This window comes from Orcinus orca, chromosome 1, assembly GCF_937001465.1.
Source record: "Orcinus orca chromosome 1, mOrcOrc1.1, whole genome shotgun sequence".
NCBI classification, from domain to species: Eukaryota; Metazoa; Chordata; class Mammalia; order Artiodactyla; family Delphinidae; genus Orcinus; species Orcinus orca.
In genome coordinates this window covers 99,973,102-99,987,179 of record NC_064559.1, presented here as the reverse complement: position 1 = coordinate 99,987,179, position 14,078 = coordinate 99,973,102, and the positions used below count along the sequence as shown (strand labels likewise).

Here is a 14,078-nt window from a genome sequence, read left to right as displayed (position 1 = left end):
CATAAATTTAAGAAGACTGAAGTCTTATCAACCATTTTTTCCACCATAATAGTATAAAAGTACAAGTTAATTACAAGAAGGAAACTAGAAAATTCACAAATATGTGGAGATTAAACAACAATGCTACTCAACAACCAAAGGGTCAATGAAGAAAAAGAGATATAAAGCAAATCTTGAAACAAATGAAAATGCAACATAACAAAACTTATGGGATGCCACAAAAGCAGTTCTAAGAGGGAAGTTCATAGCGATAAATTAAGAAACCAAAAAAAATCTCAAATAAACAACCTAACTTTATAACTCGTGGAACCAGATAAGGAACATACTAAGGCCAAAGAAGGAAAGAAATAACAAAGATCAGAGTGGAAATAAATGAAATAGAGACTAAAAAGACAAAAGATCAATGAAACTAAGAACTGCTTTTTTGAAAAGATAAACAAAATAGACAAAGCTTTAGCTAGACTAACCCAGAAAAAGAGAAGACTCAAACAAAATGAAATGAAAGAGGAGACATTATAACTGATAACCTCAGAAACACAAAAGATCATAAGATACTACTGCAAACAATTATATGCCAATAAACTGGACAACCTAGAAGAAATGGATGAATTCCTAGAAACATACAACCTACCAAGACTGAATTGTGAAAAAAATAGAAAATCTGAGCAGCCAGATAACTAGTAAGGAGATTGAATCAGTAATCAAAACCTCCCAACAACAAAAATCCAGGAGCAGAGGGCTTCACTGGTGAATTCTACCAAACAATAAAGAAGAATTAATATAAATCCTTCTCAAACACTTCCAAAAAATAGAAGAGAAGAAAACACTTCTTGTCGCATTTTATGAGGTCAGCAGCACCCTGATACCAAAATAACATAAGGACACTACAAGAAAAAAAATTACAGGCTAATAACCTTGATGAAAACACATGCAACAATCCTCAACAAAACATTAGCAAACTAAATTCAACATATATTAAAAGGATTGTACTTTATGATCAAGTGGAATTTATTCCAGGGATGCAAGGATGGTCTAACATCTGCAAAATCAATGCGATATACCAAAACAACATAAATGATAAAAATCATATGATTATCTCTTAATTTTTAAATTTTAAAAATCAATCAATCAATTTATTTATTTATTTTTGGCTGTGTTGGGTCTTTGTTGCTGCACATGGGCTTTCTCTGGTCGCAGCGAGCGGGGGCTACTCTTTGTTGCAGTGCACGGGCTTCTCATTGCAGTGGCTTCTCTTGTTGTGGAGCACGGGCTCTAGGCACGTGGGTTTCAGTAACTGCAGCACATGGGTTCAGTAGTTGTGGCTTGTGGACTCTAGAGTGCAGGGTCAGTAGTTGTGGCACATGGGCTTAGTTGCTCCACAGCATGTGGGATCTTCCCAGACCAGGGATCGAACCCGTGTCCCCTGCACTGGCAGGCAGATTCTTAACCACTGAGCCACCAGGAAAATCCCATGATTATCTCTTTAAATGGAGAAAAACCATTTGACAAAATTCAACATCCATTTATGATAAAAATGCTCAACAAGGGGACTTCCCTGGTGGTACAGTGGTAAAGAGGTAAAGAATCCGCCTTCCAATGCAGGGGATATGGGTTCCATCCCTGGTCGGGGAACTGAGATCCCACATGCCACGAGGCAACTAAGCCTGCGTGCCACATATGCTGAGCTTGCGCACCTCAACGAGAGAGACCACATGCTGCAAACTACAGAGCCCGGAGCCTGTGCGTCACAACTACAGAGAGAAAAACCCACATGCCACAACTAGACAGAAACCCGTGCGCCGCAATGAAAGATCCCGAGATCCTGTGTGCCACAGCTATGACCTGATGCAGCCAAAATAAAAAATAAATAAATAAATTAGAAAAAAAAAAGCTCAACAAAGTGGGTAAAGGAATGTTCCTCAACATAATAAAGGCCACTTATGGCATGCCCACAACTAATATCATACTCAACGATGAAAGAATGAAAGCTTTTACTCTAAGATCAGGAACAAGACAAGAATGCCCACACTCACCGTTTTTATTCAACATAGTACTGGAGGTTGTAAGCAGAGCAATTAGTCAAGAAAAAGAAATAAAAGACAGAAAAAGAAATAAAAGGCATCCAATATAAAAGGAAGAAGTGAAACTGTCTCTATTTGCAGATGATATGATATGATACATAGAAAACCCCAAAGACTATACCAAAAAACTGTTAGAACTGATAAACAAATTTAGTAAAATCAAAATTCAAAAATCAGTTGTGTATCTATACATTAATAACTATCAGAAAAAGAAATTAGGGACTTCCTTGGTGGTGCAGTGGTTAAGACTCCATGGTCCCAATGCAGGGGGCCTGGGGTCGATCCCTGGCCATGTAACTAGATCCCACATGCATGCTGTAACTAAGAGTTCGTGTGCCACAACTAAGGAGCCTGTGTGCTGCAACTAAGAAGCCAGTGAGCCACAACTAAGGAGTCCACGAGCCGCAACTAAGAAGCCCACCTGCTGCAACTAAGACCCAGCGCAACCAAATAAATAAAGAGAAATTAAGAAAACCATTGCATTTGTAATAGCACTGAAAATAATAAAATACCTAGGAATAAATTTAAAGGTAAAAGACCTGTATGCTGAAAACTATAAGATGCTGCTGAAAGAAATAGAAAAAAATACAAATAAATGAGAAGATATTTCATGCTCATGGACTGGAAGAATTAATATTGTTAAAATACCCATAACTGCACAAAGCAATCTACAGATTCAATGCAATAATAAAAATAAATCCCAATGGCATTTTTCACAGAAAAAGAACAAACAATCCTAAAATTTTTATGGAACCACAGAAGACCCCAAATAGCCAAAGCAATCTTGAGAAAGAAGAACAAAGCTGAAGGCATCACACTTCCTGATTTCAAACTGTATTACAAAGCTAAAGTAATCAGAACAGTATGGTATTGGCACAAAAAACAGACAAACAGATGAATGGAATATTACTTAGCCATTGAAAAGAAGGAAATCCTGTCATTGAGACAATACAGATGGACCTTGAGGGCATGATGCTAAATAAATAAGTCAGATAGAGAAAGACAAACACCTTATGATCTCACTTATATGTGGACTCTATTAAAAAAAAAAAGACCAAAATAAAAACATCAAACTCATTGACACAGAGAATAGATTTGATGGTTGCCAGAAGTAGGGGGGGTGGGGAGGGATGAAATGGTTAAGGTGGTCAAAAAGTACAAACTTCTAGTTATAAAATAAATAATTCCTGTAGATGTAACATACAGTATGGTGACTATAATTAATGACATTATATTGCATATTTGAATGCTGTTGTGGTTGACATCACAGTGACTGAATGATCACAGTTAATATCATCAATTACACATGATATCATGTGCTTCCTGATTTGATTCACTGAGAAGAAAACATTACTTTTGTGGTATTCCTGACAACCTTAATCTATTCATGAAGAAACATCAAACTCAAATTTTAGAACCTTCTATGAAACAACTCCTCTGTACTCATAAAGAAATGTCAATATGATGAAAGACAAAGGCTGGAGAAGTGTTCCAAATTAAGGGAGAATAAAGAGACATGGCAACTAAATGTAATGCATAATTATATATTGGATCCTGAATCAATGCAGAAAAAAATGTTATAAAGGGCATAACTGACACAATTAGTGAAATTTGATTATTAACTGTGTATTAGATAATAGTATTGTAGTGATGTTAAGATCCTGAAGAAAATGTCCTGGTTCATAGGAAATACATGCTAAAATATTTCTGAGTCACTGGTTAAAATGTCTATAACTTTGTATCAAAAAACTGAGAAAAAAAATGTCTCTGTGTGTATAAGAGAAAGAGAGCAGGCAGAAAGGGAAGTAGAGAAAGAAATGTGGCAGAAATCAACATTTGATGAACCTGGGTGAAAGGTATATAATACTTCTGTAAAATCTTGCAATCTTCTTTAGGTTATCACCCACCATGCATAAAAATAAATAATAAATACATGATATGCTTTGGGAAAATATTAAACCAAGTTTTTGCAATAAATTACTTTGGTAGTAAAAACTTATTTAGAGGGCTTCCCTGGTGGCGCAGTGGTTGGGAGTCCGTCTGCCAATGCAGGGCACACGGGTTCGTGCCCCGGTCCGGGAGGATCCCACATGCCGCGGAGCGGCTGGGCCCGTGAGCCATGGCCGCTGAGCCTGCGCGTCCGGAGCCTGTGCTCCGCAACGGGAGAGGCCACGGCAGTGAGAGGCCCACGTACCGAAAAAAAACCCACAAAAAAACAAAAAACTTATTTAGATTAATGTTTAAATAAGAATAAATTTCTTTAGCACCAAATAACCACAGGGAAAATAGGACCAAAATCATACTGAAAGGTAAGAAAAACTGTATTGGAGGAGTTAAAACACTGTTCTACTGGAAAACATAGTAGAACATATTTGTAAAGACTGTTGTGATTTTAATCTCTAAGAGTTTAGGACTATCACTTAGATGTACTTAAATATAAATGACAAATAAAAACTATGTAAAAGATCTTGGTAAATGTCAAGGGAGTATACAAATTATAATGTAATAATAGTTGATCACAGAAACAATGTTTTTCATACACATCAAACTTTTAAAGAAAAAATTTGGCATTTACTACATTTTGGAATGTCTTTCTTGGGTGAAAATGAAAAGGATAGACAAATAATAATTTCCTCACATATTTGTTACCAAATAAGAGGGCAGATGCTGCTTTTAGCATTTAAAATTTTTCTAAGGAAAATTTAAGTCATACATTTTTTAGAAATTCAGGCAGTTTGTTACTTCTTTTTCATAATATAGAAAATGGACTGATAGTTTCAAGGCACATGGGAGGAACAAAGAATACTCATGGCCAAAAGAAGCTTACAGTTTGGTGGAGGAATGTATGTATGTATGCATATATGCCTAGTTTAAAAATTAGAATGTGATAAAACTCTTAAGGTTCTACTAAGCTTTACAAAAGGGAAAAGAAAAGTAAAATTAATCTCAACTACAGGAGAATTAAGGCAACTTTTTATTTAATGAGGGAGTATTTCAAATCTTGAGTAAAGTCTGAAAGGATGAATGGCATTTGGCAAGTAAAAGGCTAGTGGGCAGGTGGTTTTTACCACTTAGAGCAAACACCTAGGACAAGCACCAAGAGTAAAGTGGAGGATGGAGAAACTGGGGGAAATTATCAGATGCTGTAGTTAAGGGAATGAATATTTCAGGAGTGTAACTGGAGATAAGACTAGAAAAACAGGTTATACTAGATCATGGTAGGTCTTAAATATTATTGAAGAATTTTGGATTCTATAATGTAGGAAATAAGTGCACAGTTGGCCCTCCCTATTTGCGGATGGAGAACCCGCAGATACACAGGGCAGACTGTACTATACCGTTTTACATAAGGGAACTGAGCCTCTGTGCATTTTGGTATCTGTGGGGTGGGGGTCTGGAAGCAATCCCGCACAGATACCATGAGACGACTATATCTCAAAGAAAATCTGAGTAGAGGAATAACAATCCTGAGGATATCATATTACTGTATTCAAGAGAAAGTAAGTCTTATAAGGGGTTAATTTTATCCTAGGTCACAAATTTAGTGACAATGGAGTTAGACATTTAAAAAATTTATTGAATATTTATTTACTTCATACATGTCAAGCATTTAATCCACAAAACTCTATCAAGTAGGTACTTTTCATCACGCCATTTTTTTAGATGAGGACACGGAGGAAATAGGTCAGTAATATGCCCCAATTCATGTAACTAGTAAGTGAAGGAGTAAGGATTTGAGTTCTATAACCACAACTTGATGCATTACCCTTGCTGGATTTAAGAATCACTTGAATCTAGCCTCTTTCTCGAAACTTAGACAATCTATTCTGTATTCCACTGGTAGTTAAACTTCTGAAAATACTATTTTCATAAACTACCTTGCTGAAGATGTTAACATTTCTCTCAACACACTTTACCAACCTACACTATTTTCTGTAACAGATTTATTTTACTAATTTTATTTAGATTAACACAAATTTACATGATCTTAGCACAACCAACTATCCATAGGGAGAAATGGCCCAGAATCATATTGAAAGGTAATTAAGATCATACCAGGGTTAAAATATTCTGAACACCATCTACAGACAACCGGAGCATAAACCCCTTCAATGTTCCTTCATGAACATCATGGCAGAACTTTTGTCCTGAGGATGTAAAATTTGTAGAGGGAGGATATAAAAGCATGTTTTTTTGTAATGCCACAATGTAATGTTATTTCCCTAACCCTCCAATTGAAACTAGTTTACCTCACAATTTAAAACCTTTGAGGAGCATGACATTTTTAGATAAAATAGAAGTTAAAATTATATTTCCAGATTACTAAACTTTATCAGCCCTAATGTCTTATCTCATAAAGTATGTAATGTAAAATATACATTCTTATCTAGAATGAACATTCCATCTAAAATAGAAATTAATGAAATTTTCCAGACAAGTCAGTTTTTTTTTTTTTTAACAATCAAACAGTATTTAAGTTAGAAGCAAAGTGGCAACAGGTATAAGTGTTGCAGCCAATTATTGCCCACATACAAATATTAGCTATGTCACCTACTAGCTGTGTAACACTGGACAAATTACTTACTCTCTCTAAGGCTTAGCTTCTTCAATAACAGTATCTGGTCTTTCACAAGATTAAATGAGATAATATATGCAAAGTGCTTAACACAGCAACTGGCACATAGTGGGCACTCAGTAAGGACTAACTCTCTTCAGTTTAGCCAATGAGTACAGCCTAGCCTAATACTATATACCAGAAAAATTCCAAATAGATCTGGGAACTAGATGTAAAAATCAAAGTTAAACAATTACTAGAAGAAAATAAGGCTGGATTTCTTAGTTCCTTTAAAACCTGGGTGTGGGGAAGCTTTTCTAATAATAATCCAAAATCCAGAAGCACAATACAACAAAAACAAAACAAAAATTTGACTACATGAAAATATGGACCTTTGTATGATAAAAATCATCATCATATGCAAAGTCCAGAGTCAAACTACAGAATCCATTAAAATACTATGAGGACTATTAATTGAGTTCAGCAAGGCTTGCAGGATATAAAATCGATATACAAAAATCAAGTGTATTTCTATATATTAGCAATAAACATATAAAATGGAATTTAAAAATTCCATTTACAATAACATCAAAAGAATAAAATGCTTAGGAGTATGTTTAACAAAAGTACTTACAAGACTTACATACTGAAAACTAAAAAATACTGTTAAAAGAAATTTTAAAAGAATTGAATAACTAGAAAGACATCCCACGTTCATGGATCAAAATACTTAATATCAGTAAGATATAAAACTCTCCAATTAATCTACATTTTTTTTTCAAAATCCCAGCTGGTTTTTTTTTTTGCAGAAATCAACAAGTTGATCCTGAAATTCATATGGAAATAGCAAGGGACCCAGAATTAGCCAAACAAAGTTGAAAGAAGCCAGAAGAGCCAAAGTTAGAGGCATCATATTTCAGTATTCAACACAGTATGCTACTGGGATAACAAAAGACATATAGAGAATAAGCACAAAAGACAAATAACAAACTGACAAAAAATGTAGTGCAGTTTATATCACAAAGGGCAAATCTCCTTAATATATAAGGAACTCTTAAAAATCAAGGGAAAAAAAAAAGACTAAACAACCTGATAGAAAAATGGTGGGAAAAACACTGAAGGTTTAGGCTTTCCTTGAGCTTAGAGACTTAAAGAAGCAGACTCTCTTTCTTAGCAGCTTAGAAGAAGCAAGATACCACTGAGTTCTACAACTCCAATAAAATGAATATGAGCATGGATAAGAACCTCAAGTCTCAGATGAGATTTGGCTGCTACCTTGATTCCAGCCTTGTGAGACATAGAGCAGAAATGTCTAGACTCCTAAAATTCCAGGGAATCTGTGAGATAATAAATGGGTAACGTTTTAAGCTGCTAAAATTGTGGTAATGTGTTACACAGTAATAGAAAATTAATACATGTATGTGTGTACATATATATACTTATTTATTTCCTCGTTCTGAAAGAGCCTAAAAGCATTGCCACACCTCAGGAACAATGACAACCTAGTAGCAAACAGCATATCAAGTACCCAGATTTTGATTTCTAAATAATTCCCATTAAAAGAAACCAGGGACTTCCCTGGTGGCACAGTAAGACTCCATGCTCCCAACGCAGGGGGCCTGGGTTCAATCCTTGGTCAGGGAACTACATCCCACATGCACGCCGCAACTAAGAGTTCACATGCCACAACTAAGGAGCTGGTAGGCCACAACTAAAGAGCCCCCCTGCCGCAAGTAAGACCCAGCGTAACCAAATAAATATTAAAAAAAAAAAAAGAGAAAGAAACCAAAACTTCTTGAGTGAAATAACTGATTCCTGATCTGAGGCAAGGAAAGAACAAGGTAAATCTGATAAACAACAGCAAAGAAATAAAAGCAAATACCAAAACAAACAAAAGAACCAGGGTGAATGATACCTTTCTATGACAGAAAGCAGGGAAATGCTCAAAGATGAATGAGGTTATGCCTAAAAGAAACAGGGCCCAGCTTAAAGTGTCTTCTGTGATTAAAATTTGGGAAATTTGTGCATGTCTCCACAAAATGATGGTACTGGATTATGATATATTAAATTTTTTTTTGCGGTACGCGGGCCTCTCACTGCTATGGCCTCTCCCACTGCAGAGCACAGGCTCCGGATGCGCAGGCTCAGCGGCCATGGCTCACGGGCCCAGCCGCTCCACGGCATGCGGGATCCTCGCAGACCGGGGCACGAACCCATGTCCCCTGCATTAGCAGGCGGACTCTCAACCACTGCGCCACCAGGGAAGCCCTAAAAATTTTTATGAGTCCATACGATACTCAAAAGAAAAGAAAAATTCTGAGTGTGTAAAGGGAAGAAAAGTCAAAGCTCATCTTCCCAGAAAAATATCAGCTAATAAATGTTGAAGAAATGACAGAATTAGAAAATTACCAGTTTGCAACTAACAATGTACTCACCAGTTTAGTCAAAGATCATAATGGATGCTAAAATATTAGATTAAAAAAAAAAAGACTGCTAGAGAAGAAGCCAGAGCCTCAACTATCACCCCATGATTTACTAATTTACAACAGTAAAAATGTATCTTTACATTGGAGAGATCTGGTGGATACCACACTTTAATCAAGTGATCAAACATGGCATAACCAACAGTCAAACAGTAAGTGGGATGCAATTAGAAGTACGAAATATCACATATGTAATACTCCTACCAAGATTTAACCTAAATCTAATCATGAAGAAATAATTTTAAAATTGTGGAATGTAGCACAACAAGCTTAAGTTCCTCAAAAAGGATCTCATAAAAAACAAAAGATAGGGAATATTCTAGATTAAAATAATACACATAGCTAGCAATCAGGTGTAACACATGTTATCTGTTTGGATTCTACATTAAAAGAAAACAAATTGAAATAAAAGATAATTTTAGGACAATAGGGAAAATATAAGTATGGGCTGTATATTAATGATATTACTGATATACCGCTTTGTTTAAAAAAATAATTAATTAATTAATTTTATTTTTGGCTGTGTTGGGTCTTCATTGTTCTGCGTGCGTGAGTTTTTTCTAGTTCTAGCGAGCAGGGGCTACTCTTCGTTGCGGTGCACGGGCTTTTCATTGCGGTGCCTTCTCTTGTGGTGGAGCACGGGCTCTAGGCGCACAGCCTTCAGTATTTGTGGCACGCAGGCTCAGTAGTTGTGGCTCGCGGGCTCTAGAGCACAGGCTCAGTAGTTGTGGCGCACAGGCTTAGTTGCCCCGCAGCATGTGGGATCTTCCCAAACCAGGGGTCGAACCCGTGTCCCCTAGCAGGCGGATTCCTAACCACTGCACACCAGGGAAGTCCTACTTATTTTCTTAGATATGATAATGGTATTAAGATTAGGTAGGAGAGTATCCTAGTTCTAAGGTGATAACTTCTGAAATGCATAGGGGTGAATGAATGTCTGCAACTTACTTTCAAAATTTTCACCGGACAAAAATGTTTTCCCCTGCAAAAATGTAAATGTGTGTATAGAGAGAATTAAAGCAAATGTGGCAAAATGTTGATAAATTTAGGTACGGTATATGAGTGTTAATTTTGCCAGAGATTTGAGTATTTTCAAACAAACAAACAAAACAAACAAAAACACTGTGAAAAAAATAAAACAGTTTAATCTGGGAAGGTAGTCCCCTTGTATGCCTATGCAAGATTTACTGATCTAGGGCTTAAGGGAGGTGAATTAGGTAATTTCTAAGGTATGTTCAGGTTGGAAAGTGCTAATACTGTGTTTTTACAGAGAAAACACGACTACATGTCTATTAAAAAGTATTTTAAAGAAGTATTATTTCACTTCCCAAATTTCTAGTTTACAATAATACCATCATTACTATAGCAATTATGATGTCATTTGTAATTTCTACACTTTAAGATATGTTAATTCCCAATTTTGATCACAAAATTGTATTTTCCTAATCTCTTCCTTGAACTCTGATAGTATTTACAGTTTGCGACACACATTTCCTAAGGGAAGGCTATATCATTTTCCACTCTCAGTAACAGAATAGAGGGATATCTCAGAACTTGAGATAAGAGATCTCCTGCAAAGTTTTCCTGGTAAAATATATATAACATAAAATTTCCCATTTTAACCAATCTTAAGTGTGCAGCTCAGTGGTATTAAGTACATTCACACTGTTGTACAACCATCACTATCATCCATCTAGAGAACACTTCATCTTGTAATACTGAAACTCTGTATCCATTAAACAATAACTGCCACCAGCCCCTGGCAACCACCATTCTCCATTCTCTCTCCATGCATCTGACTACTCTAGGTACCTCTTATAAGTGGACTCAAACAGTATTTGTCTTTTTCTGACTGATTCATTTCACTTAGCATAATATTTTCATTTCACTTAGCATAATATTTTCATAATATTTTCACTTAGCATAATATTTCATAATATTTTCAAGCATAATATTTTGTAGGAGGTGTCCAAATTCCTTCTTTTTTAAGGCTGAATAATATTCCATTGTATGAATGGGATATAATTTTTTGAAGTATCTTAAATCTTGTTATTTATTAAAATACATTAAATCTTGTTATTAAAAGTCCATCAGGCCTGTATTAAAGAAGTCAAGTGAGAAATAGTAATTGCTAATGAAGCCACTTTATTATCACTAGAGGGAGCTAGAGCAACAGAGCTGCTGCCAGATACAAACACATTTTCCTTAGCCATAAGACTGGACATAACCAAGCTTCTATAAAAAATAGAACGGAATGTAAATGTGGTTATGGATTCCCTCCCAATGCTTCTCCATTTCTAAGTGGCAAACTGAACTTTCATAAATCATGATTTATAATTCCTGACAATATACAGTGATGGCCTGATATGTTCTACTCCACATTAGGAGCCAAATCACATGTGGAAAGTTTTTAATCATCTCTGTTAATGCAATCTTTATTTTTTATTATATTAAAAAATCACTTTTCGGACTTCCCTGGCAGTCCAGCGGTTAAGACCCTGCGCTTCCACTGCAGGGGCCACGGGTTCAATCCCTGGTTGGGGAATTAAAATCCCACATGCCTTGGGGCCAAAAAGACAAAACAAAACAAAAAGACTTTTATTTTTTTCTAGGAAAAAAAGAGGCAAGAGGCTCTTAGTTTAATCATGATGGGTGACTGCAGAGAAAAGAGTATAGAAAACAGGATTTAAAAGACAAATGCAGTGACTTCCCTGGTGGCACAGTGGTTAAGAATCCACCTGCCATTGCAGGGGATACGGGTCCGATTCCTGGTCTGGGAAGATCCCACATGCTGTGGAGCAACTAAGCCCATGCGCCACAACTACTGAGCCTGCATGCCACAACTACTGAAGCCCATGCGCCTAGAGCCTGTACTCTGCAACAAGAGAAGCCAGAGCAATGAGAAGCATGTGCACCACAACGAAGAAGAGCCCCCACTCGCCACAACTAGAGAACGCCTGCGCACAGCGCTGAAGACCCAACGCAGCCAAAAATAAAAAAATTTTAAGAAGACAAATGCATAAAAAATAATTATAAATGTATGTTTTAGGGCACAAAATGAATAAAGATGTAATTTGTAATTTCAATAATATAAAAGGAAGGCATGGAGCTTTACAGGAATAGCATTTTTGTATGTGACTGAAGTTAAGTTGGTATCAATTCAAATTACAGCGTTATATCTTTAGGAAGTTATATGTAATCTCCATGGTAACCACAGATAAAATAGCTATAGAATATACACAAAAGGGAATGAGAAGGGAATCAAACAGGTAACTACAAGAAGATCAGCTAAGTACAAAAGAAGGCAGTAAGGAGGAAATGAGGGACAAAAAGCTATAACACATATGGAAAACTAAATGGCAAGCATAAATGCTTTCTTATTAGTAATTACTATAAATGTAAATTGATGAGACTTTCCAGTCAAAAGGCAGAGAGGAGCAAAATGAATATAAAACATGATCTAACTACATACATGCTGTCTACAAGAGATTCACTTTAGATCCAAAGATGGGAACTGGATGCACATGAAAGGATGGAAAAAGATATTCCATGCAAATAGTAACCAAAAGAGAGATAAGGAGATTATACTAATATCAGAAAAAGAGACTTTAAGTAAATAAGTAAAAAACTGTAACAAGAGACAAACATTAAATATTGACAAGAGAGTCCATTCACCATAAAGCTATAACAATTATAAAAAAATATTCAGGGCTTCCCTGGTGGCGCAGTGGTTGGGAGTCCGCCTGCCGATGCAGGGGACACGGGTTCGTGCCCCGGTCAGGGAGGATCCCGCGTGCCGCGGAGCGGCTGGGCCCGTGAGCCATGGCCGCTGGGCCTGCGCGTCCGGAGCCTGTGCTCTGCAGCGGGAGAGGCCACAACAGTGAGAGGCCCGTGTACAGCAAAAAAAAAAAAAAAAAAACCAAAATATTCACCAAACATCAGAGGACCCAAAATATATGAAGGAAACACTGACAGAATTTAAGAGAGAAACAGACAGTTGTACAATAACTGTTGGCAGAACAACAACACAGAAGATCAGTAAGTATGAGAACAACATTATAAACCAATCAGTTCTAACAGAAACAGAAATAATACTCTACCCAACAACAGCAGATTACATAGTCTTCTCAAGTGCACATGGAACATTCTTTAGGACAGACCATATGTTAGGCTACAAAATAAGTCAATAAATTAAAAAGGATTGAAACCATACAGAATATCTTTTCTGATCACAAAGGAATGAAACTAGACATGAAGGAAAACTGAAAAATTCACTTATGTGTGGAAATTAAACAACATACTCTACTCTTAAGCAACCAATGGGTCAAATAAAAAAATCAAAAGGGAAACTGGAAAATACTTTGAAATGAATGAAAACAAAAACAGAACAAAACTTACGTGATGCAGTAAAAGCAGTGCTAAGAGGAAAATTTTTATGTGAAAACACATAAATTAAAAGAGAAGAAAGATCCCAAATCAGTAACTAACTGTACAATGAACACTCAGTGGTACAGCCACTGTGGAAAAGTTTGGTGGTTCTTTTAAAAGCTGCATGTATACTCGTGCTTCTCTTCATAATCTAATGTATCTTTTGCCTTTTACTAAAGATTCATCTGGGGAGGGAAAAGCATGACTGCTGCTACAATTTTTTGAGGCCTTCTGGGGATAAACAAAAGAAATAAAAATTAAAAATAAAAATAAATTAAAGCTAAATATAGAATTACCATATGGTCTAGCAATTTCACCCCTAAGTTTATACACAAAGGACTGAAAACAGGGACCTGAACAGATAAATGTATGCCAATGTTCACTGCAGCATTGTTCACAATACCCAAAGGCAGAAACAACCAAAGTGCCCGTTAACAGAGAAACAAAATGTGCTATCTACATACAATGGAATATTACTCAGCCAGAAAAAGGAATGAAGTTCTGATACATGCTACAACATGAATGTTAAAG

The 14,078-nt window shown here is 36.2% G+C and overlaps 1 protein-coding gene and 1 non-coding gene across 6 annotated transcripts in view; one reads left to right on the top strand and one right to left on the bottom strand.

Annotated features, from left to right (window-relative positions):
• Positions 1-14,078, bottom strand: part of ASH1L (ASH1 like histone lysine methyltransferase) — a 214,309-nt gene that overhangs the window by 90,135 nt on the left and 110,096 nt on the right. The gene's annotated exons all lie outside the window — the stretch shown is intronic.
• On the top strand, positions 13,676-13,786 carry LOC117198380 (U5 spliceosomal RNA). Its single transcript, XR_004479531.1, has one exon. It is a non-coding gene; the product is annotated as a U5 spliceosomal RNA (small nuclear RNA).